Source organism: Amblyomma maculatum, chromosome 11, assembly GCF_055883805.1.
Source record: "Amblyomma maculatum isolate TAMU_Amacu chromosome 11, ASM5588380v1, whole genome shotgun sequence".
In the NCBI taxonomy this organism is placed as follows: domain Eukaryota; kingdom Metazoa; phylum Arthropoda; class Arachnida; order Ixodida; family Ixodidae; genus Amblyomma; species Amblyomma maculatum.
The window spans coordinates 41,702,566-41,727,758 of record NC_139354.1 but is presented as its reverse complement, the minus strand read 5'-3'; the positions used below and the strand labels follow the sequence as shown (position 1 = coordinate 41,727,758).

Sequence of the window (25,193 nt, the reverse complement as noted above, 5' to 3'; positions counted from 1 at the left end):
CTCTTTCAGTGCTTCTGTGAAGCGGTGGTAAAGTGCGCGGCAACGGGCCTAGTGATTTGGTCCAACTTTAAAAAATGGCGGCGCCCAGCAGTTGTAGCTGCTACAGTGCCTAGGCACTAAATAGCTGCTGTCAGTCACTGTACACTCGAAGTAAGTGTTGTTGAAGCGTTTAATTATGGCTTTTGCACTATTTGACGTCTGAATAATAATTGCGCATACTTCAGTCATGTGTGCAGATGCATGCGCTTCTTATGCTTAATGTTAGGTTTCACCAGAACATGCAGGTTTGTGATGTTGCTTATTGAATACATTTTACCTTTTGTGCCTAGTGTTTATTATATTTTGATCAGCTGTCCTCACTCTGAACTAAGCGCCTTCTCAATGCTGACAACCAGGCAGCAACGATGCGACTACTTTGCAAGCTCTGAAATCCTTGGCCTTTTATGTCATGCGTGTAGGAGAATGACAAAGCGAACTGTGTGTTTCGTTCATAGGTTGTGCTCTTGTTTCATCTTGGCTTTTTAGTGTCAACGCGTTTGCGTTTCAATAGATCCTATCGTAGCAAAATTGAGTGTGCCACAAAAGGTTACTTTACCGACTTGACAAGACGCGGTTTGCGGGTGCATTCAGTGCACCTTCAATGCATGAATGTTGCGCGAACAAGCTCAGAAGAGTTGCTAAGTGCGTGATGTTGTTTCAGCAAAGCAAAACAATAGCAGGACAAAAAAAAAAAGACACAAAAAAAACATCGCTCACATTACCAACAAAGTGCAATCGGCAAAAAGGTATCAACAACTGACTGGCATCACTGTGCGCTTATAATCATGATCGCCTATTTGCTTTCCTGAAGTTTCTTTGTGTTTGTGAATATATACATAGCATAAGCAGGAAATAAACAGTCGTAAGTTAATGCTTATGTCGTTGGGTGCTCTCTATTTTTGTCATGTATTTATTTCATGCCATTTAGCAGTTTTTTCTTTATGGTGCTTTCGTCGCCTATGGAGGTCCCTCTTGCCACGTGCTGCCTGGCGCGACTAGCTGTTGAAATGATGTATCCTGGCCTTAGCTCGCGTTCTGACTTGGAGGCATACATATTTGAGGCATTTAAGTTGACTCGAGAGGCTGTTACAAGGCAATACTCTTGTCATTTGTAGAGGTATCTTTCTGGATTGAGTCATCGTGCCATTATGGCCCATGTGTCCCCGAAACCAGTGTATTTTTGCGCATAACAAGCCAGGGATGTAGTCACATGCAGCACGAAGTCTTGTCTTCAATCCAGTCTGCCTCTGTGTAAACTCAGCATGTCAGCGCTCTTTCTATTGAAAATGCAGCTTGTTCGACATACTGGGCTTTACAGCTGAGGTAGCCTGCACCATGTAATTATTCTTACGGTCAGACAAATAATGTTGCATTGATTACAGTGCAATTAATCCCATACTTTCTGAAAGTAAAGAAGCACAGGCGCAAAATTTTTGCTAGCCTCTTTTCTTTTTTAATGGTGTGTTAGACATAAGTATATGGACATGAAACGCATATTTGCCTATTTTGGTTTGGTTTATGGTATATGGGGTTTAACGTCCCAAACTGACTCGGGCTATGAGAGATGTCGTAGTGGAAGGTTCTTGAAATTTCGATCACCTGGGATTCTTTCACGTGCACCGACATCGCACAGCAAACTGGCGCCTTGCTTTTCGCCTCCATCGGAAAGCGGCCGCCACAGCGAGGCAATATTTGCCTGGAACCAGCAATATAATTCATAGTTAAATTTTTCTTTATATTTGGCTCACAGTCATCATGCAGTTTCATCAACTGCGCAATAACTGTGATGTGTAGCTGATACTGAAGTCATGTGAGCCATGAGAGCAGCGTCAATATAACATCTGATATGTTTGTTGATTGGATTTGATGCCTTTTGAAATCTAAATGCCTCGTTTTCCTACCTAGTTTTGCTTGTTAAATTTTATGCCATAAACCATTGGTGCTCTTTACGGCAGTGCCAGGTATACATTACAAAACTCGGCATAAGGTTCCATTTCTAACCAGAAAATAATACCTAAGAAGCTTGGTTAATAAACTTGGGAATGGATAAAGAAGCGAGTTGTCATTCTCAAGTTTGTAGCAAGCATTTTAGTGTGCAAGGTTTTGTCTGCGAAGTTGGCGCTAAACAGTTCAGTTAGTGCTGGCCAAAGGATTGGTGTGCATCCTTATCGCTTGCGAAGCTAACAGAGACGGATTGCTAGCTGGAAGGAAAAGGTGCTGGCTACTTCACAGAGCAGTACCTTTCCAGAATAAGGAAGGTTCGACAGGTATGAATCAAGTATCAAAACACCAGGAAAAGAAGCTGTGAACAATGCAGTAATTTAAAAATTTTAAACATGGCAGAGCAGTAATACATAGTTCAGTCTATAACAAGGTAAAAGACTGCATTTAGAACAAAATAAAGGAAAAGACAATAGTTTGTGAACATTATGTGCTTGGCAATATAAACCACTGTATACTGAGAATATGTCGAGAGCTCTAATTTCGATCATCAGCAGCAGCAGCAAGACTATACCCACTGCAGGGCGAAGGTCCCTCCCATATTCCTCCAATTAACCCGGTCCTGTGTTAACTGCATCCACTTGACCCTTGCAAACTTCTTAACCTCATCCTCCCACCTAACTCTGCTGCCCCCTGCTACGCTTTCCTTCCCTTGGAATCCAGTTTGTTACCCTAAGCAACCATCGGTTATCCTCTCTTTGTACTACATGTCCTGCCCATGCCCATTTCTTCTTCTTGATTTTCACTAGAATGTCAGTAACTTGAGTTATTTCCCTGACCCACTCTGCACGCTTCCTATGTCTTAACGTTACCCCTGCCATTTTTCGTTCCATAACCCTCTGCATTGTCCTCAACTTAAGTAGAACCCTCTTTGTTAGCCTCAATGTTTCAGCCCCATAGGTGACTACAGGTAAGATGCCACTGTTGTGCACTTTCCTCATAAGCGATACAGGTAAGCTACTACTCATAATCTGTGAGCACTTGCCAAATGCACTCCATCCCAATTTTCTTCTTGTTATTTCTTTTTCATGGTATGGATCTGCGGTTACTACCTGTCCTAAGTAGACATATTCACCTACTACCTCCTGTGCTTTGCTACCTAATGTAAACTGCTGTTTCTTCCCAAGGCTGTTGAACATGACCTTAGTCTTCTGCATATTGATTTTCAAGCCTACCTTTCTACTTTTCCTGTCTAGGTCATCAGTCATTCTTTGTAGCTCATCCCCTGAGTTGCTTAACAAAGGAATGTCATCAGCAAACCGCAGGTTACTAAAGTATTCTCCAACTACCCTTATCCCTAACTGCTCCCATTCCAAGTTTCTGAATACTTGCTCTAAACAAAATGTGAATAGTACTGGGATGATCATGTCTCCTTGCCTAACACCTTCCTTTATAGCGATTTTGTTACTATCTTTATGCAGAACTACAGTTGCAGTGCAGTCACTATAGATATCTTCCAGTGCTTCACATATGGCTCGTCTACACCCTGATTTTGCAATACTTGTATGACTGCTGAGGTTTGTACCGAGTCAAATGCTTTTTCGTAATCAATGAATATTAAGTATAAGGGCTGATTGTATTCCGAGAAGGATGCGGGATCGAATCCCGACCTCAGCGGCCGCCTTTCGATGGAGGCGAAAAGCAAGGCACCCGTGTGCTGTGCGATGTCAGTGCACATTAAAGAACCCCAGGTGGTCGAAATTTCCAGAGTCCTACACTATGGCGTCTCTCATAGCCTGAGTTGCGTTGGGACGTTAAACCCCTCAAACCAAACCAAACCATTTTTTTTTCACCTGGTTGATGGTATAGATATGATCGATAGTAGAGTACCCTTGTTGTTGAATTAATGATGGTAGGTATGCTGTTCACATCTTTTTTCCTTTGATCGTGACCGTACTTTATGTGTAATGCTTTTTTCTAATTTACTACGAGTGTACTTTTGATCTGAGCAAAGCACTCCTATCTTAGCCCTGCATGGCACTGATATAAATAAATTAGCTGGTTAAATTAAATAATGCTGTTTAAATGGTATATAACAACAAGTCAAGATGGAAGAAAAATGTGACAAAATATTCTTCTGAGCTAAGGAGGGCACTGTTAAAGTACTGGCAGAAGCAAACGCTTGGTCAAGAAATTTCTGGCATGCCATCTTAGTTAACGCTATCGTGCTCATATATGCTCAAGAGCTATGGATTACAGGGATTTTAAATATGGCTTCGTATTATCAATTAGCTCTTGAGGCAAGTTATTTGCTTAATCACACACAAAGAGACTTTCCCCAGCAACTATGCCACAGGAACCTGTGTCATCAAGGGCAGGAAAAAATAAAAAATTCTATAGGATATTGTGGCAGCAATATTCTATTGAATAACTCATGGCCACTCTCCGCATATTTGTGGAGACGTAAAACGACACCTCTTTATTTTGCATAAATATGTGTTTCAATACCCAAAGATTCCTAATGCAATACGCTCTTATTTAATGGCATTTCTCGTAGCATAGACATATTTCTTTTCTGGAGGGGGGGGGTGCGAAGACGGCTGCCTGCCAAGCAGTATCGATTAAAGGTTCTTCTCCAGTGGCTCTTATGAGGCTTCATAAGTCCCGTTGTTGGTGGCAACATGAAAACAAAATGATACAAGAATACCTTCAGCTAGATACGACAAAGTGTGCTCACTGATGGCTGAAAAATCCCAAGCTAGTACTAGAGTTGTGTACTTTAGTAGGCGTGTGCTCATGTAAATGAGCCGTGTGTCATGCGTTGCAGCACTCCATAAGGCCTGCACTGTAGCAGAGCGTGCTGCAGGGTTTTGCGCATTTTCTCTTTAAGTTTTTTGCTCTTGTTGTTGAGCGCCGAGAGGCGTGCGCACCTAAGTTACTTGGACAAACCACTGAGTGCAGCTGATTAAATTCTGTATATAAATTAGCTTTCTCTCATTTGCCATTAAAAAATGTACTATTAGTGGCTTATTCATAAACTACTTTAACCATTTTAGCGGTGGGATTTCTTCATTCCCGAAAGAAGCAATGCACAGCCAGCCAAAGCCCGCCCGGGCCCGCTACCTCAAGCCCGTACTCGGCCCAGGCCCGCAGCTTCAAGCCCATGCCCGGCCCGTGCCCAGCAAAAAAACAAATTTCAGGCCCAGCCCGAGCCCGTGCAGTGCCCTAGTACACGGTCGCTGCTTTCTCGCGGCAGCGCTCAATCATCCTTTTTGCTCTCATAATCACTGTGCTGATCGTCGCTGCGTGCGGACACTCTGATGCACGCGGTAAAGCATATGCAGGAAAGAGAAAAAGCACGCGCAATAGCCACCAAACGATGTTGTAAATTGTAACTGGAAAAGAGAGTTGGCTTGATCTGGCTTGTCTTCGCAGCGTGGAAAGGGCAAAGAGCATGGAGGTCGCCACCTTTTGGCATTCTTCCACTGAGTCGGTTGTACAATTCTAGAAAACTATAACGATTGTAAATACTGTAATCGCAGGTGTCGCTACTGTTACCTGTTTCACGATAAAGTATGAACATTGCTCAAAACGAAAAAAACACACGTAAGATGCGCCATTGTATAGGATGCACTACCGAAAATTTTGTAAAATAACCGTGTCTTATACACTGGAAAATACTGTATATTTCTGTGTATGTGATTACTTTCATTTTTATGGTTAATGCATTTCATACGCATTTGCTTCGCAAGAATCGTCACTAAACATAGCGATATGTCATGCTGTCGGTAACCTCACCGCTAGTAGTACTAAATACTTCTCCGTTCCCTCTAGGTTTCCTTACCTTGAGGACTTGGGGGCGTGTTCAGTCAAGCCACAGTGTGGTGCATTTCGGTAAACACACAGCATGGCAAAAAGTCACATGCATGTATAAATAAGCTTATTGCCCCACCTCCTCTGGTCTGCATTGCTGAAGCTGTGTGGTGTCCAACAAAACTTCACCGTCCCGAATTACTCCTACAATGACAGAACAAGGCTGGCCTACACTGTCCCATTCTCATTATCGGTAATGTCTAAGTTTACTGTCAGCACATTCCAACATTACTCTGCCCGGTGTCAGTCCTGTCTCCCTTCCAGCCCCTAACACACCCATGAGCATGCAAATGTTATCCAGCCGGATCTTATCGGTGGCATATGGTTGTATTTTCTTGTGCATCCTGTTACCTGAGGCAGCCATCTTGCATTGGAAAAATGATTGTGCTGGTCCTGGTTGGATATATAAAAACGTTAAAAGAGTTTTGAAATATACTATTTCATTACCTTTTGTGGCTGTCAGTGACAACCGTCTGCTTCCAAATGTATTAACAAGTCCCTCATTTCTCTCCCGTCGTCTGCTCAGTGCCACCGTAAGTAAGAACTGTATATTGTATTTTACAGGGGTCGGTGTGAGAATCACTAAGATGGAGGACGACACCTGCCGGGCAGCTCTTGTAATGATGCAATTTACAAAAAGGACACAAAGACTGAGTGCTGCGAGGGAAATAATATTTGTGGACTCCACGGCATCATGTGACGAAACACACAGCAGCCTAACAGTGAACCAACTGCAGTTTGGTGCAGTTTGGTTCACAGAGCAGGCTGCATTTGGCCTTTTGAAGCAGGCTTCCCCAACTTGCTTTGGTGGTGCTCATGTAAGTAACAATATTCAAAAAACATTCATGTCCTGCAAATTATGTGCACAGCAACGGACAAGAACAAGAGTGCCCATCAAACATTATTTTCCCTGCATTTTGTTGTATTAACACCCTTGCAGTAGGGGCAAAACAGGATGTTTAATGTTTTGGTCCAACTAGTGAATGGGGGGGGGGGGGGAACACACGTCCAGTTCACTTGTTAAAAAGTCTCCATGTCCTTTGTGTCCAAAATTACGTGATCCAAGAGCCTCTAATAAAAAGCGATGTACAGTATGGTCCACTGTTAAAGGGAACATGGGAGCCCATGACCTAAACAGTTTGCAAAGCACTGCCGCCGGGCAGTGGCAAGAATGGATGGCACCAAGTGCATGCTTGGCAAGAATAGTCGGCCGTGCTTACTGAGCATGCACCGGGTTCTCTCGGGGGTGCTTTGCAAAACACGGTAGCAACGCAGCCTCATGTTCCCTCTAACAGTGAGCCGTACTGTACACTCTTGGTGCTATTTAGGATACGTGATGCAGTTCTTTATTTAAAGGAACAAAGCTACAAATATTGCTTCTTATATTCTGCAGGCATCACAGACATCCATGACTGATAATTCTGCAGCAGCTGAAAAGGCTGCCATGCGTGCAACTTGTCCCGAGAGCAAGTGGCTTCTCTGCCATTTCCACATCGCTCAGGCTGAGTGGCGTTGGCTGCATTCATTCTGTGACACCAGCAAAGATGACCAGCGAGACCTGATGACTACATTTCAGAAGGCGAATGCAGTTAACCAGCTATTTTTTTGGATCTGGGTTCCAAATTCAAGCAGAGTACCACCTCAATTTTTATGTAAATGTCTCCTACAAATTGTTGCTGCTATCATATATATACTGCAAGACAAGTGTCATTTAATTTTTACAATAAAACAAACGAGGCCCGACTACATTTAGTAGATTATCTACTAATTAGTATTAAAAATATGCGCATGAATATATAAGCAGACGCAGCAAAAACACTTCTACGGGTGCTGCCATAGCAATGCTAGACTGCATCATGGAAGCTCAAAACAGTTCAATATCATGCAAATGGTCCCTCTTAAGTGGTATCAAAAGTTATTTAATCCTATAAAATAGCACTGTAGGATTTTCAGGTACACTTTGTTCAGGCTTCTGAAACACCACACACCACATGTTTTACTTTTCCTTTCTTTTCCACAGCTTTTCCTTTAAAGGCGAAGAAAAGATGCAATACTACAGTCTGACAGTCTGTGCAGGTGGACTCTGCTGCAGTGCAAACATGATGTCCATTACAGAGTACAATTAAAGGACACTAAATAAGAAATGCACTTTTCAGCTTTGGGGCACAGGGAGAGACAATGAGCAGAAAAAAAAATCATAAAAGTTTCTTAGCGAGAGCTGCATTGGCCACCGTCTCGCCATTTCATCGTACCTGTCTGTGCCTCTCTGAAGAGTGAAGAAAGAAGAAGTAGAAGAAGAAGACTGATATCTCAGTAGTTGGTAGAGGCGAAAGACAACAGCGAGTTGCTAGGACAGAAGGTTCGCTCGAATGTTATGATGTCGGTGTGCCCCGGAGTTTGACGTAGAGACGATGTTATGCCACTAGAAGTGTTCTACACCCGAATGAGAATGGTCAACGATGAGAGGCAAGGGGTGCTCATAAGTGAAGTGATTCTCCCATGGCATAAATAATGCTGAAACCATAGAGTAAACTACTATGTGCAAAAGCCATATCTTTCCTTTCAAGCCAGACCTAAGCGTAGCCATGCAGATAGCTCTCGCGTAACTCCACATTTAACCACAAGCTAAACCATAGCTAATTTGTTTTGTGAACTGTTTAGTATAGGGGAACGAAACAGTATTGCCATATCCTAGTAATGTTCTTATGAGCATGTTGTAAACCAGAAGTTTTGTTGAAGTGTGTAAAGTGCAAATGTCTTTTAAAAAAGAATGGTCACTTCATTTATTTTGAAGTAATGTTGTTAATATGAGTTTCCTATCGTAGGTCATAGCATATCGTTAGGCCGAGATAGTTATGCTCAGAAACGCGAGTTAGAAGTGTATCGAGGACTGAGTAGGCATAGGGAGAGATCAGATTTTTTCTCTTTTTATATATTATATTAGTGTACTGAAAACTATCTGTTAGTCATCGCATCATTTGCAAACAGGCTGTAATGAATTGTTTACCACACTGTTGATCTTCAGGGGAATTAATTTCATGATCGGGAATGCAATCGTCGGTAAAAAAGCCGAATGTTTACAGGACGACTGATGTGCACATCGTCGATAAATATACCAGGAACAAGATGGGCTTTAAGACTCTCCCCTGCTGTAGCCCAAAGGTCGCAGGCTATAGTATTCAGATGTGTCGTGGTGAATTTTAAGAAATTGTGACCTGTCGGTGGTGTAGTTTAACCCAGTCGATGATGGGGCTGTCACCTAATGTCGATTTACGTTTTTTGTGTGTGACACATAGTCGGAGGCCTTGGAAACATCTAGTATCAGGTTTATCTGTTTTTGTCTATCTGTGCAGGAATGGTACATCATGCATCCTCTCAAGGAGCTAGGTGGTAGTTGACAGCCTTCTGCACAAGCCATGTTGAATGGATGGTATGACAGTTTCTTTTTGAATGTTTAAGGATTATACCTTTACTCGCTTAATGAGCCCACTCTCATTAGAAAACCACGGCCCATTTTTTTTCCTGAGAATTTGAAAAAAAGAAAAGAAAAAGAAAAGAAGCATTAGTCGTGGTGCCGTCCGGTTGGGCAAGTCTGTTCATTACGTTTGGTTTATGACACCGCGATTGGGGCGGGTGCTGTCCACTGCCACAAAACTATTGTAATGCATGATACAGCAGCAAACATTTTTTTGAGTGAGCGGTGCTGAAGAGCCGGCGTCATGATCATGGCTGACTGCGTGATTTCGTCAAGATTTATGGGTGGAAGGATGTACGACTATTCCGCAGCTAAAATTCTAAAAAAAACTAGCTAAAATTCTTTTCCTTGGAAAGCAGTGCTGTGAGTAGCGGGACCGGCACAATCTGGGGTGTAAATTATGGCACGCTGCAGGTGAGCAAGCGGCACAGAGCTTGTGGTTCTTTTTCTCTTCTTCTGAGGAGTTCTCTCTGGGTCGCGATTCTCGTGGTTCATGACTCTCTTTCGCTCGGTTACACTGGTGAATGGCAATGTGCCTGAACTGCCTAACGGGTCATAAGAGCTGCACTGAAACAGGTTGGTGCAGGTGCCATGCTGAGTGCAGCTTGCTCACAGATTGAGTGAGTACTTTTCAAGTATATAAACAATGCATAAAATATCCCCCCCCCCCCTCCCACCTAAAATATATTTCCGGTGTCACAGCCACCACTCTTGACGTGGTAGCAGAAACAACCTTGGGCACACTCAGGGGTGGATTAAGGGTCCAGTTCAAAAAGAATTAAAAGGTCCCCTATAGACTCCCCCCCCTCCCTTCGCCCCCCCCCACCCCCCACACACACACACATCCCACACCCTACCTTATGCAGTCATGTTTGAGACTTGCCTCGTTTTAGAATTTCCTACAGAGACGACACGCCATATTTACTCAAAGAACCTGCTGACTGTTTATGAATATTGCCTGAGCACATACTTTCGCGACAAGCACACGGGCAGACTGACATCTATACTGAACGATTCTGTGAAATGATAGAAATTGCACAACACTTTTCCTCAGAAATCAAAAACTTGTAGTCATGAAAAATAAATTTCTTGAGTTAATATTTTCTTGGCTTATTCGATAGCACAGGGCGATGGGCCTCGTTCGTAAGCTGTTCGCAAATTCTTACCATAAATAAGCTACCAGTCATCTCATAGGATTGTGAATTCTTCCAGCAAGACGAATTGGTGCTGTCTTAAGGCAGTGTCTCTTATAGAAACTACAATATTAAGTTCTCTATGCTGACTTATGGTGCAACAAATAATGTTTATTACTCAGAATGCTGTCATAATGCGGAACACTTAATCGTTTCAAAATGGTGGCACTTGTAGAAGATGGCTTCACTGCAATGGCGCAAAATTAAAATTTTATAGTGCTCAAATAATCAGTAATATATATTTACATGTATGCAGATTTTTCTCATTTAAAAAGATATTTACATTTTGCACATAATTTCTACATTTAAAACAGAATTAAGCACTTTTTCATGCAACTGCATTTCCACATACAATTTCCAGATTAAATTTGCATTTTACGAGCAAAAATATGCAGCTCGTGCCACCGAGATATCTTTGCCGCTGTAGACAGTGGTCGGAAAAGACAGGGTGAGCATCGGTCCCAAGAATGCATATTCGTCGTCTTCTTTTGGAGGCATGTCGGCGGGGGCTCGTGACATGCAGTCTGCATCGGAGTGCTTGTGGCTAGATTTGTAGACAACGGTGATGTCGACTTCTTGAAGAAGAAAGCTTCATCGTGCAAGGCGGCTGGAAGGGTCTTTCAAATTGGCCAGCCAGCAGACCACATGGCGATAGCTCACTAGATTCAATGGTCGACCGTAAAGATGCGGATGGAACTTTGGCATGGCCTAGATGATTGCGTGGCACTGCGTCTCGGTCAGCGAGTAATTGGATTTAGCTTTTGAGTGGGACTTGCTAGCGTAAGCAAAAATATTTTCCACTCCAGCACTCTTCTGAACAAGGACGGCACCTAGGCCCACGCTGGTTGTGTTAGTATGAATTTCAGCCTGGCCGTTTTCATCAAAGTGGCTGAGGACAGGAAGAGACTGTAGGTGGTGCTTAAATTCCTCAAAGGCTTCCACCAGCAGTGCTTTTCAAATAGTACATCTGTCTTTGTAAGCAGTTTATAGGTTCTATGATGCGCGAAAAGTTCTTGTCGTCAAGCTGTGCAAACTGTGCGATTGCAGCTGTTTTCTATGGGTCTGTGCGGACACCCTCCTTGTTTATGATATGACCCAGAAACAACAGCTTCTTGTGGGCAAATAGTCACTTCTCTGCTTTCAATGGTAACCATGATGACTTGATAGCGTCAAGCACTGTACATAGCCTTTCCAGATGGTCTTTAAAGTTTGAAGAGAAGACAACTACATCATATAAATATGCCAGACAAACCTGCCACTGCAAACCAGTCAGTAGAGTATCCATTACTCGCTGAAACATGGCTGGTGCAGGGCAGAAGCTGAATGGCATTACCTTAGAGCTTGGAGCACAGCTACACATGTTTAAAAGCTGCGTCATTTGGGAAGGTAGCCCGGCAATTTGTAAGCTTCAAGTCAACCAGCGGGCGCACTTTGTACGTGCGTGCCTTTTAGTGTCTGTGGAAGGCAGTGTTTGGTACTTTGGTGAACTTGCAATCAAGATCTGACCATGGTGTGCTGCCTTTTCCCCCATTGAAAAAAATCTCCCCCTACCCCCTAAGAAGAGTGCTCCCACAAGAGAGCTTCTTCGTAATTCGGTGTGAAGCAGAAGCCATTTTGTGGAGTTGTGCTTTTACCATTTAGATGTGTGTTTGTCTTTTTCTTTCCTTGGCAGCATTACGCTGACAGCTCGTGATTGATGTTGCGTAGGGTCACTGTGGTTTGCAGCCAGCGCAAAAGTTAATCCTAGCAGAAAAACATGTGAAACAGTTCGTCCTGCATAGATTTTTGTATGTCGAGCTCTATGGGTAATCAACTAGTGGTATTGCAATGTTCATCTTATTCGAAAGTTTGTCACTGAACGGAAGTCGACTGCGTATGTGATGCAGCCTTGTATGGTACATGGGATTTTTGTGCCTTGTTTTGGCATGCACGTGAATGAAGAAACAGTCACCAAAGCCAGGCAAATCATTAGGCAAACCTCCCAGCCGCCACGGTTTCTGTCTCGCCTCCCCCACAGCCACGCGCGCGCGAGTGCAAACAACGCCTGAGCCTAACCTTGAGTTTTTCTGGTGCTTGTCCAGCAAATGACTCGTGAGTGCTCAACGTAAACATATACCATTTAGTATTTAGTGTGTGAGCCCTAAACTCTCGCAGGAAAACACTGATTCACGGATTATGACTACGCCCCAGCGTGTTTGTTTACGTAGCTTTCGTATATATAATTGGATGTATGCTGCTCGTTTGCACGGCATAAAATACAATCTAGCTGAGCTAGCAGTACCAATAATATTCTCTTGTTTTTACACCAGTTGCACCTTTTACTTGTTTAAAAACTACAGCAGCGCTGCAAGAAGCGCCGATGATGCTATGCCCCCTACCTGCGCCGGGTACCCACAAGCGGCGCCGACAGCCACCGGCAGCCCTCGGTATTGCTCGCCAGACAGAGTGACATCAAGGCTTCCCACTCAAGGTGCACGTGCATTGTGATGTAAGTAGTCATCAATTTAGAGTCACTTTTGACAAACCACACTCGATGGCCACATGCAACCGCCAAAATTTATGAATGCGCAATCCGTAATCACTGAAACAGTAGAGCCGAACCCCGCATACTCGCGCTGGGTCTACTCATTTCTATTCTCATTTAATATGTCATTTAAATGACATATTAAATGTCATTGTAATTTAAAATTTGTGAAAGGAAGAGAGGAAAAAAAAAATGCAATGAATGTAACCAATTTTTTGGACCACTGACCCGAGACAAACCTTTCGGACCACATCTGGAAAAAAATTCTTTGGTGGAACATAGAGCGCTGTCCAAAATAAAATAAAGGAAATAAATATAAAAAAATAAAAGCTGGCGCCGGAGGAATACGGCGCCAGCTGGCATTTCTGGCCAAGGTCATTGCTGATGAGAATTGGGAACATATAAAAAGTAGCTGCTTGCTTTCCTTTTTCTAACACGGTTAAGCTACAGACAAGCGCAACTGTTCAGGGTGTTAACGCGGGCGTCAATGTTCTCTTGCTCGGCCTCTGATCTGACGAAGGCAGATTGAGCGACTGTCCGCTGAACAGGTCCGTCTTTGTCGTGGGGCCGGAAACCTCACACTATGACTATAGGCGATCGTTGGTCATGTTGGCGTTGTCGCTGTTATGATGTGAAAGATCAGTACGTCGATAAGCTAATACCCGTGTTACATGGGCGTTTTCAATGGCCATTCAGTTGAGCGTCAGTTGAATGCCGTAAAATAAAATTAAAATCTTATTAGCTTGTATGGATTTAAATGACATATTAAATGTCATTCTAATTTAAAATTTGTGAAAGGAAGAGAGGAAAAAAAATATGCAATGAATGTAACCAATTTTTTGGACCACTGACCCGAGACAAACCTTTCGGACCACATCTGGAAAAAAATTCTTTGGTGGAGCATGGAGCGCCGTCCGAAATAAAATAAAGGAAATAAATATAAAAAAATAAAAGCTGGCGCCAGAGGAATACGGCGCCAGCTGGCATTTCTGGCCAAGGTCATTGCTGATGAGAATTGGGAACATATAAAAAGTAGCTGCTTGCTTTCCTTTTTCTAACACGGCTAAGCTACAGACAAGCGCAACTGTTCAGGGTGTTAACGCGGGCGTCAATGTTCTCTTGCTCGGCCTCTGATCTGACCAAAGCAGATTGGGCGACCGTCCGCTGAACAGGTCCGTCTTTGTCGTGGGGCCGGAAACCTCACACTACGGCTATAGGCAATCGTTGGTCACGCTGGCGTTGTCGCTGTTATGATGTGAAAGATCAGTACGTCGATAAGCTAATACCCATGTTACATGGGCGTTTTCAATGGCCATTCAGTTGAGCGTCAGTTGAACGCCGTAACGGTCGTGGGAATGGAATGGTGGTGGCTGCGCTCACACGGCACTTTCCTCGCTTGCGAGCTGGTTGAACAGCGCCATCATCCTTGCGTACACAGGCGCATTGTGTTTCTGCGCTCGCAGTCCGGCAAGGTGATCTTGCCACAAGTTTATAAGTAAATGCGTCAGTGATGCTGTCCAGGCAAAGCGTTTTTGCACCGGAGCGCTCGCCTGCAGTGGAGGCACGTTGCTGCTGAGGGCTGCCATCTTGCCTACTTCATGACGAAACAGATGGAAACGGCGACGGAACAGAGACCGGCCACCTCTGTTGGTGTCAATCGCCGTTGGATTTCCAACGGTGCTCGCTCTGCCATGCAACGCTGCCTAACGGCCATTAAGGCCAACTGCCATTTTTCTTAACGGCCGTTAACGTGCCTGTGTAACAGGGGTATAAGGAACCTAACCGCACTGCTAATTGACTGTAACCCTGCCTTAACTTTGGCGGAAAAATAATATACCTTACTGTATATCGTTTTTGTGCAGTAGCATGTTCATCAAACACTTCTGCATGAAACTGTTTCAATCGTCAATGAAAGAAAGAGACATGCCCTTTGATACTGCAGACGACGCTCCGCCTTCTATTCTCTTGTGATGTCACATGAGCATTTCAAAATGGTGGTCGCTCTCGGTGGGAAGGAATTTCCGCTTCCGATTTCTATCACGTTTCTTGTAACACGTGCCGCGTGCTAGGTACTAAAACTTTGCGAGTAGAATGACAGACTTGTATGTTATTCATAGAAGTATGAAACGACAATCCATCGAACGGCCCTGTCATCGCCCCTTTAAGAGACCATTTGGAGTGGTCGAAACGACAGGAGCTGCCAACCCAGGCAGGTTTTTGGAGAAAAGGATGAGATGGGAATCACTTGCCCATCGAGACGTTACGATCCCAAATCAAACACAATAATCCTAGGCCACATGGGTACATTCGTATGGCTTATGTTCTAGTGGGGCTTATTGCCTTCTTCTAGTGCATGACGTCATTAAGGCTGCTGAAATGGCATTTATCCATGGCTACAACTGTATGATCAACCACCGTCAGCTCTCATTGCATTTCAGAATAGTGCAGTTGGAGGCTTCATGAGGTTTCAAGAGGTACAGCTTCAGAGGAGGCTTGGTTTTCCTATTTTCCCTGAAATACCTAAGATCGGCAAGCTTATCTATCAATGAAGACAGTTCGTGCTAGCCAAAAAAGAACTGTCAACTTTGCGTTGTTGACATTTGTAAAGGTTTCGCCCTGGTATTGTGCTTTACTTTTCCTTTGAATGAGATTGCCACACTGGCACGAGTTGCCAACTCATGCTTCTCTGTTGGGACGGGTGGATGAAAGAAATCGAACCTTGCAGGACCCTTGTATCCAGAGTCGAAAACACCACCCATAGGTCGCTCAAGCACATTTGTACGGCTTGTTTAAGGACTTGTACTGAGTGGTCTTGCACATAATGGGGTAGCTTGCAGTTGTATGTTAAAGAGTACATGTGAGGTAAAAAAGCCACAAATTTAGGGATTTCGGAGTGAACAACTAGCAAACTGCACGTAACCATACAATGATTATCATGGAGAGCTGCAGACAGGAGCCGTTAACGCTCTCAGGCCGTACCTTTAGATGCAAAGCTTAAGTACCCTGTAGTTTAGAAATGCACTATTTTCAGCATTTGTGCATGTGTTGCACTCCAAGTCATACTTGGTTTATGTCTGTGCAAAATATTTTGGATTCATTTCGTTCAGATTATTGATAACTATACCGTATTTACTCGCATAATGCTCGTACCCCTAACATTGGGTATCAGAAATTGGAATTTGTTTTTTTTCCTCGCATAATCATCGCACCACCAATTTTACCACCGCAAGAGTTGTCCGCTAGTAGTAACAAGCGCCATCTTCGGAGCTCTACTGAACCTAGCTGGCCTCGTGTGCACGCTACCAGGCGGCGACAGCGTGCTCGGGTAGATCATCATCATCGGTTATGCTCGTCTTTTTTTTTATATCCATGATGCTCGTAGTCATTGCCATTTTGCGAGGTGTCTCCGCGTCTCGTCATTGTTCCTTCGTTCCATCCATGTTGCTTGCTTTGTTCCACCGTCTACCGTGTTCTTGGTGCCGCATCGCGGTGGGGTGGTACGCAAGTTATACAGGTACTTTTAAGCTGAAAGCTTTCAAATACGAGCTACAGCATGGCAACCGCGCTGCCAGCAGGCACTTCGGCATCAACGAATTCTGCGTAGTACGGAGACGGCGATTGCAGTGTTGACACGGACTCAAGAGTAGAGCTGTGTGGTTGGCTGTGAGCATTGTACCACAGAACGCGGGGAGTGATGATGAGGCTGCGTGCTGTAAATAAAGTGATTTAGCAATTTGTGCTTTTGGCGACCCTGTACTTTTATAACAAGGGTAAGTTCTGCTTGAAAGTAATGTTTTCGTTATATTTACAATATCTGACCTACGAATCCCAATTCACACCTATTTAAATTTGCTTTTAGCACTCCAAAACATTTGCTCAAAAATTTTCCCCGCATAATTATCACACCCGACAACTTAGCATCAATTTTCCGTGAAAAAAAAGTGCGAGCATTATGCGAGTAAATACGATACTTAGCATGCATTGGTGTGCAAAGAAAGCTTTTACTGTAGTATGTGTGAATGGTTAATATGTTATTGACTTGTACAGGAAAACTGGAACAGAACCTCGCTGTTGCTCTCGGGTGGATGAATAAACGTGCAGATTCAAGGCAGCCTTCCGAGGTATGCTACTTTGCTTTTTTTTTGTAGCCCAGGATATATAAGCTTGTGTGTAGTGGAGGCTATACTATTTGTGGAGCATATGTGTTGGGCATTTGGCTTTCAAGTAAAACCCAGTTTCACGTCATTTATGAACTAGGAGGGGATTTCATGACATTGGTGTACCTGAAGATATTCCCTCAAGAGAAATGTTGCTTACTGTTAAACAAAGCTGAATGTACTGCACATGTTATCGAGTGATGCTGTCTCTTAACTTATATGCTTTTCTAAGTTTTGTTTTCAGAGGCGGGCCTAATGGTTGGTTGGTTGGCTGGTTTGTTGTTTGATCCGTGGGGTTGAACGTCCCAAAGAGGCTCAGGCTGTGGTTTAGTGGAGGGCTCCGGAAATTTCACCCACCTGGTGTTGTGCGATGTACAGCACATGGGTGCCTTGCTTTTTGCCTCCATCAAAAAATGGCCACCGCAGCCAGGATTTGTTCTTGCAACTTTGGGCACAGTAGTAGAGCACCCTAACCACTATGACAGGCACAGGCGTTAATGTTAGGGAAAGTTTAAAAAGTATGTTATGGAACCTTCAGGCCAGAACAAAGAGGCATATCAGTCTCATTTTAATTGTCTTACATGTGTTTACCATGCAGGTGCTGCAACTGTGCATTCAAATTATTTTCACTTGCTCTGTGATATGTTCAATGCTTCTCTGATACTGCTTTCAGGACACTGAGTATTAGGAGACCAAGGCGAAATCTGGCTTGGAAATCTTTGAAGAGCCACATAGAGTGACCAGGCTTCCAGAAGCCGTTGCTGGGATACCCAGACTGCAGGTTCCAGCAATGGCTCTTCCATGTGTAAGCAGAGCTGGAAATGGTGTCACTGGGCAGCCAGATGTTTCTTCCATCTTTTGCAACCCTCCACAGGTGGCAGGCTGGTGAATTAGCAAGAGCCTGAGGTATGCCACTCCCCACCAAGGACACAGATTGGAGTAAGGAACAGTGTGGCTTTGAAACATCAAAGGCTCTTTCATCCTTCTGAAATTTATTGTTCTGAGGCTATTGCACACTTCGTGATGGCATGCCATATGTGTACTGGTTCAGTCTTTAGGAGAATCCCACAAGGTGCAGTAGGTTTGTAATAAGGAACTAATTACTTGAACATCCACTTAAGAGTAACTGTGCATGACGCTATGGAGGAAAGGTTTACGGCATGGAGGAAGGAAAGAACTTAGGAGAGGCCTTGACGTCATTTTTTTGTAGCTGGCGCGGCCGCGCCGCGACCGGACGCTGCAACGTCTCTCCTCCTTCTTTACCCTCCGCATTTTCTTTCTCCGCGACGCTCACATACCTAGGGCCCTTAGCAACCCTGTTGCTTATGGCTCGGCTTGGTTAACCCTAAATTTTGACGTCACTTCAGCCACACTTTCTCCAATGCATTGGGAATGGCAAGGACCTCTCCTAAGTTGTTTCCTTCCTCCATGGTTTACAGCTTCCTCAAAAATGATACCCTGGACCGAAACAAATATTTAAATTATGAAGTTTGTCAGAAAACTGTATACTTTTCCTTCTTCATTGTATGGCTGCTGTTGGGTGGATTATAATGCGTTCTTGCTACCATTATTACCATATACATATTGTGTTTTTCAGAACTAATGAGCCTTCCTTGTCCTTTTAAAAAAGAGTAGAGGGCGTTACAGCAATGTTGTGTCACCAGCTTGTCGGCTTCAAGAAAATATTGGTGGTGGCTTAGCTTGGTTAAGCCTGGATATCAGAAGTGAAAAGATTCGGCGATGCCATGGTTTAGCTTGTGGTTCCTTGCCATAGTTGTGACTTACCTTGTTGTTCACGGTTGCACCTTATAGATATTCCATGGCTTATCATCACGGTGAAACATTGATTACAGCCGTACATCACATAAGATTAAACTTTATTCCGATTCCACATCATCATCGTTACACTTCTGCATAGACATCAACACAATCCAGGGAAGGCGCGCGGCACCAGCTAAAGATCAACCGGCAGAGTTGTGGCGGCGGTTGCAGCGGCTCTGACCACCTGCGCTTCTCCTATGACGTCGCGTGGTTTACGCATGCGCAGCTGTGGCTTTTATTGCGAAAGCAATACCATACCAAGTCTAACCACTCGTCGCTGTGTCTGTGGTCCCCTGGCAGGAGCTTCCAACTTGGGTCTCTCGTTTCACATGGGATGGTTGTGTCACACTCAGCCTGCCAGGACCCTGACAGTCACGTTACCCCTATAGGCCACTAAGGCACGCTCCTACGGCTTGTTTAAAGGGGGGCTTTATATGTGTTTCTAACAACGGAGCACAGGCGAGACTCGGAGTTGACTAGCCTAGTGAAGCTTTTCACTTCAAAACTTTGTGATGTGAAGCTGTACCAGTGCTATCTTTTTCTTAATCATAAGTCAGTCTCCTGCTGGGCTGAGAAATAGTAAGTGCAGGTTGGATACTTTTGAGAAGGACAATGTTGTGTTTGCAGTTGACGATGCCAGTGGCCTCCCGCCCCCCTCTCCGCACCTCTTCCACTGTGAGTTGCTGTTTTAAAGAAAACTCAGTAAGCAAATTGAGGAATGTGACAAGAGGTGGAGGACAAAGTGGCAAGTTGCGCACTTTGGACGCTGTCCAAAGCTTTGGGGCCAAATGGGTAGGTCTTCTCTGTACTATTGCGCTATTGCACAGCACTGCAGGCAGCGTCGAGGCCATTTCTTTAGTTTGCAAAGTCCGGACACTTTTCCGCTGTTAAACCGGGTAGTTGTTCAAATCTAATTATTGGCAGCGTTAACCAATAACCGCCTCTGAATCGCACGTGCTGCCAGCTAAGTAATGTTTTCCTTTCCCAGAATTCAGAAGGGAAGTGAAACTGACTCAGCGCTGCCTCGATGAACTAAGAGTGCACATTGCACATGAGGCCGAGCACCATTCACTGCGGAGTCATGTTGGTAGAGCCCTGCCGAGCCTTAGGCCCTAACCTTCAAAACTGCCTTCTTCTTAAATGCCATACACTAAAATGGAAGTTTGCTGCCCCAGTTGCCGACGTCTTGCCCTTTGAGCAGACGAAGATGCACGGGGCTCTTTGTCCTAAACCTGTGCCTGTCGCCCCTCATTGGGCCAGCATCGTTTCGCCTTCTTCGATCATCTGATCAGATACCATAGGCCTTTTGAAATTTACCTGACAGTATAGCTCCCTATGAGTATAGTACAGCAGAACCCCTTTATAGTAATGTCACTGGGACCAGCAAAAAATCTTGCGGTCTTTACTATATCAGTTGTTGTTGATGACATGGTCCTAAGATATTGTCTGGTAGTTAAAGGGCACTTACTGAACACGTATTGTTGCTTAATGAAAAAACAAATGCTCTGAAATACCTTTCACCTCTCTGTTATCATGTCTTAGTGCAATTTTTTTCAGTTATAAAACTTTTTTACGTCTTGTGGAAGTACCTCTTAAGCATGAGGACAACAGGGCTACGAATTCAACCAAGTTTGATTTCATGTGAAAACCAAAGCTTTGCATGAACACTGTGTCACTTTTTGCTGTTTCAGTCCTTTAAAAGGCAATAAATGGTAAATGCCAGTGGCAATCAAGTGCTGCAAAACCAAACATGCTACACCTCTGCTTCTTGCCTCCACTAACTCATGCTTCGTGCTGTACAGTGCTGGGAATGTTTGCCCGTTTCTTCCCCTTCCCTATTCTTTGCTGCACTTTACTACGGACCGTGCCGCCTCCTTTCTATGTTTGTAGACAGCTTTACTTTTGTTTTCTTACGCGCTGCGTGCTTTACCTCATGGCTTGGAGGCCTCCGTAAAGTAGGCTTCTCCTTTGTGCTGCTAAGCCTGGTGGTAAAGCCATCTAAAAGAGCACTGTGTTATTTTTCTGTTTTCAAATGCAAAAGATCTTTGCCTCACGATTCTAAATAGTGCACGAGCAGAGCTGTCATATCGCTGCTGAATACAGCAAACTCTCGTTAATTCAGGCTTCAAGGGAGCAAAAAAAATGCCCGATTTAATCGAAAGCTCGAGTTATCGAATGAGCCTGAAAAAACTTGCATCGAGGTAATTTTATCAATTTTATCTTTGCATCACAGTAATTTTATCTGATGAACAGCTGCATGATTGCACTTGAGATGAAATCGAAGTGAGAATGCCGGGTGTTTTTTTTTTTTCGATTTCGTCAAATGCTTCCCTTTATGCAAACTTTAGTGAAAGCCCCCCTTCACAAAACAGCCCTGTTGCATTTTGAAGATGCTTCACTGTACAGACCACAAGGTCAGAAATCGCGGTGAAATGCGCAGTGCGGAGAAACTGCAGTGAATTTGAAACAATTTGAAATATTTGGTAATTTTTGAAAATTATAATTCGGAATACTATCTGTTTCTCAAATACAAATCAAATAATAAACACATTCAATTCATACTCAAAATTTTGAATCTTCGTACACCCCTCTTAAGAATTGATGTTCCTGAAAACTGAACTTGCTTCATTATCATAAATACTAATAGAGGGTTTCAAACTAATTATTAAGCAGTGCAAAAAAGGTGGCTTGGGTACATCCGTACTTCGAATCCAAAACTCTTAACAGTAAGTGGTATTAGTGTATGTTGGTAGACCTTCTTTCGAAATATACATGGTATTGGGCACCGATGTGGTTCTCAGTTGAAGTAAAACATGTGTAATGTATTACAGACACCTCAACCCTAGCTAGTAGCTCCTGGAGCTTTAGTTAACATGGCAGACACTGTTCCTATTCCCTTCAAGGGGTTTGAGGTTTGGAACGCTGTGAATGTATAACGAGCCACATAGGACACGACATCACATGGAACCTCCCCTGGGCTCTGAACTTGGGGTAAAGAGTGTACATTAGTAAAAATCACGCTTTGAGATATCTTGCGAGCTGATTGCTCTCTCTGAATTAGACTTCAGTTCCAAGCAGTTCTGTAGCAACCCAAGTTTGTCTAGCTTTACTATGAGACCATTTGTAATTCGGATTTATGTATGCATTTTTCCATGCAAGTATTGAACTGAAGATGTGTCAAAACATGTGCAAAGTTGTTTGTGTCCATTCTTAGGATAACCTAGGCTAGGGAAATGTATTTTAAGTAAATCAAGCTATTCGGACTTTTATGCTTGGGTCTGACGAGGATATACACTGTTCCTGCTGATATTCCTCGGTCTACCTGAGTACATAGAATTAAAGGAACAAAAAAAAACGTTATTTGAAAGCAGCGCGAAACACAGGACAAAAGAACAATGTTCTGCTTTCTTATTAAGTCCATATTGGCGATGGTTGTTTCGTCAGTCAAGAAAATAAAGGTGGACCTGGATTATTGCGGCAACCATTGACCCCCAGTTCACCAGAGAGGTGATGAGATAGTGCTCAATTCCCGCTTTCCTGATCTGTATTTAGTTTAGGATAGCTTGACGCTTTCCAGTTTTAAATGCCGTGCTTAAGTGAAAGACAATGCATGCTCGGCAACAGTATGATATGGGGACACGGTGTTATAGCAGGAAAAAGTCTAAAGTCATTTTTTTTCTTGTGTGTGTATGTGTCTGACCCTCTGCTGTGTACAGTTGAGCAAATTGTTGACGTCTACTTAGCATGACCCGTTTTGAGACAATTTTATCCTGTGTGTGGTCATTCTTAGTGCCTGGTGCCTAACGTTTACAAAATTTGAGTTAAACTATCGTTAATTAAAATCTAGAGAGTTGGTTGTGCATAATTACAGTTGCACACACTGCAGGTTATACATGTTAAATTTGAGCTTGATGTGCCCAAAGTAAGTGGATGAAATGTTGCTCACAAAAGCCATGTTTGGTTCTTGATAAGAAGTTGAGAAAAAAAACACGATTGTTATTATTGTAACTTCTTGGTGGTGTAAAGCAGCGAAGGTGGCATTGGGGAGAAAAGGCATAGACCTAATAGCTTGAGTAAGCCTGATTCTGGGCCGCTCGGTAATTTGACAGATCATAGGCTTAAAAATTTGTTGGATCGGCGCCTCCCATAGCTCATATGAGTACTTGCACTGAGTTTTTAATAATTTCGTGACCATTTCGGACTCTTGCTTTTTTTGCATGGGCATTCCTTTTTCAAAAAGGAACGGTCAAGGTTGCTGAAACAGTGTAAATAACAATAATGTTCTTTTTAAGCTGCCATTTTTTTATGTGTGTGCCTCAATTTTTTTCTTGTAACATGCGAATATTCTCTATCAAACGAGGTAACGTAACTAGACTTAGTTCTTTCTTTTCATCTTTACAGGGGCATATGATGATGAATGCATGACGGGGCACCCCAGTGACAAGCGTTCCAAGAGAGAGCCTGAGTTCCCCTCAACAAAGCATTTGGCATTAATGCTGAGACTCACGGAATAAAGATCAAGGGTGCCTACGCAGACATTGCAATCCTTCAAGCTAAGCTTTAAAGCCACATTTTTACACACCTGTCATGCAACAGCTTTACGATATGGATTTTCAAAATATTATCTAGGCATTACGGTCATGCACATTTAATTAGCACCCCTGCGCAATGTACTGACCATGGCTAGCATTCATTACTTGATTATATTCAATTCAATTTTCCCACTGCTCCTCAGGTTGGTGTGATAGAGTGTGATTTCACTGATCATTTTCTGGTATTTCTTTATGCATTAACATCTCGCTACATTAACTAAAAATCTACAAAGAAGTCAGTTTTTGATAGCAAAACATATATTCAAACCATTTCTAACACTGAACTTTTATACATTTTGGGTCTCCCGAATCCAGAAGTGACTGTACATGAGCTGTTGAAAATAATTACATCAGCAATCAATAAATGCACTTAATCACCTGTGCGAGAATGTAATAGTATCCCCCTTTCCCCATGGGTAACGACTGCTCTCTTAAACTCTGCGGAAAAAAGAAAACACGTATAAGAAAACTGAATGCCAGCCATTCAGTCTTCGTCTTAAATTGAGATACAAAAGGAAATGCCTGTATCCTCTCGTCGTTTTATTGCGAAAGCAATGAGATACAAAAGGTTACTCCAGTTTCTCACTCATGTGAAAAAAAAATGAAGCCCGCCTCCGGCCAGTCACTGCAGATACGGATGAGACGAACACAGCAAACAGCGTTCATTTGACAAAGTTGCTTTCCAGGAACTGGCTGTCTCTAAATAGAGGCAATTGGCACATTTTAAGCTACAACCACCCGCTTCCGGGGTGGAGAGGGAGGGTGGCTGATCCTGTCCGGAGCTAGGACTGGTAGGTCCCCGCCGTTTGCGGCGGGGACCAGCTTGTCACCCGCAGTTGTACCTATTGTAGGCTGTCACTGCACCCGCCATCGCTTCGGTGGCGGGTGCAACGAGGCAGCGGAGGTGGCTCAGCTACAAAGCTGGTAGCAGCCCCATGTATTTTCTATTCCTTCCTACAGTCGCAACAACATAGCTGACTCATGCCGCGGCACATTTCAAGCGTTAAGGGCAACTCCGGCAATTTTCGATCCTCACCGATACCAACAAAATTTGTGTCAGGAGTTTTCAACGTCAAGATTATATACGCCAAACTGCACAGTTGAGGATACTTTAGTTTTCTCGCAAAATAATCTAAAGATAGCCGTATGCGAGTTGCGACTCGTGCTGCCACACAGGATTTTTTTCGATGACGTCACAGTTGTGCAGGAGTGTCGAGCAGATGACGGCCTTTTGTTGGCCGCTTATCCTAAGCAAACGATCCTGCGAAAACTGGTCGGGCTGGGCTGTAGTATGCTTCACCGTCGGGCGGTACTCGAAGGTTACATAAAAGCGCAGTCAGGTGGCACACTGGAGATTGCATATGTTGCGTGTTGCTCTTGAAACTTGTTTAACATCCAAAGTGCGTAATGAAAACTGGCAAGCGATCGTCCACTTTTCGCACTCGGGCGCGGACGCGCACCTTCCATAAACAAACGTCGACATCGCCACTGAGTTTTGTAATAGATTGTCGTGATCAACATGTTAGTATAGCCACCCTTATGTTGGTTAGAAGTGCCATTCGGTGGGAAAGGCATTAA

The 25,193-nt window shown here is 43.6% G+C and overlaps 1 long non-coding RNA gene across 4 annotated transcripts; it reads left to right on the top strand.

Annotated features, from left to right (window-relative positions):
* The first annotated feature begins 21 nt into the window (after positions 1 to 21).
* Positions 22 to 24,020, top strand: LOC146173631 (uncharacterized). 4 transcript variants are annotated; one of them, XR_014701676.1, is made up of 8 exons: positions 22 to 150; positions 6,418 to 6,671; positions 7,247 to 9,283; positions 12,861 to 13,009; positions 17,093 to 17,166; positions 17,876 to 18,007; positions 18,077 to 18,141; positions 23,425 to 24,020. It is a non-coding gene; the product is annotated as an uncharacterized LOC146173631 (long non-coding RNA). The 4 variants fall into 4 exon arrangements; XR_014701677.1 differs by having other exon boundaries at positions 7,247 to 7,505; positions 9,207 to 9,283; positions 17,876 to 18,141; positions 23,425 to 24,018; XR_014701678.1 differs by lacking the exon at positions 18,077 to 18,141.
* Positions 24,021 to 25,193: the final 1,173 nt, after the last annotated feature.